Raw genomic sequence first — 993 nt, 5'->3', positions numbered from 1 at the left:
CTTGGCTGAGTAGGTCACAGCGCCCCTGCAGCGGCAGCGAGGAGGGCGGCCAGGCTGGGCTGCAGGGAGAGCGTGAGCAGACGGAGGCTCGGCTCTGGGCTCTCCCGCTGGAGCAGAGCTCGTCTGAGCGGAGGCAGTTTGGGAGCGGTCGGTCCGCGGTGATGTGTCGCTAATTGAAATCTCATTTAACCTTCTGGCAGAGGTGGCACATTCCCACAGGGTGCCCGGGGCTGCCCTGGGGCCGTCGGGGCTCTCATTCACTCCTCTCGCAGAAGGGGAGTATCTGGTGTGCGGAGTGTGAGCCTGAACAGCCTCGGCCTGGGTCTGCACATCCCAATCCTTCCTGGGAATAACGGACAGGCCGCTGGGACACCCAGCACAGGAGCTCTGCTGGAGTCAAATCCTCCTGGGAGATCCAAGCAGCCTCAGCCAGGGCTGCACTTCCTTCACAGAACCGCAGAATGCTTTGGCATGGACTCGACCTTAACGCTTAAACCATCCCATGGGCAGGGGCAGCTTCCACCATCCCAGCCTGGCCTGGGACGCTTCCAGCGATCCAGGGGCAGCCACAGCTTCTCTGGGCACCTGTGCCAGGGCCTCTCCACCCTCACAGGGAGAATTTCAGCTCCTTCACCCTTATTCGCTACTGTTGCAAAGGCTGATTCAGATGCTAATTAAGCCTCTTAATTGCTGTAGTTGCTGATTGCATGTGTTAAAAACAGTCAAAGGAGAGTTGCACCCCCATCTTAGGGCAATATTTAAAAGCAAAGCAGTGAAAGGGCTGGCAGCGCTAAACACGGAGTAGAATGGAGTGGAATAGTGCAGTTGGAAGGGACCTACAGTGACCATCTCCAACTTCCCGAACAATCGCTTTTGATCTTGGCTGACCAAAAGCTAAACCAGGGCCTTAAGGGCATAGCCCAAACCCCTTTTCAGCCCGAGCAGCCTGGGGGCGCAGAGAGGCCGCGGTGCCGGGCCGGCTGTTTGTGTTGA

The sequence above is a fragment of the Agelaius phoeniceus genome, chromosome 16, assembly GCF_051311805.1.
Source record: "Agelaius phoeniceus isolate bAgePho1 chromosome 16, bAgePho1.hap1, whole genome shotgun sequence".
Taxonomy (NCBI): domain Eukaryota; kingdom Metazoa; phylum Chordata; class Aves; order Passeriformes; family Icteridae; genus Agelaius; species Agelaius phoeniceus.
The sequence above is the reverse complement of the archived record's forward strand: the minus strand, read 5'-3'. Positions refer to the sequence as shown.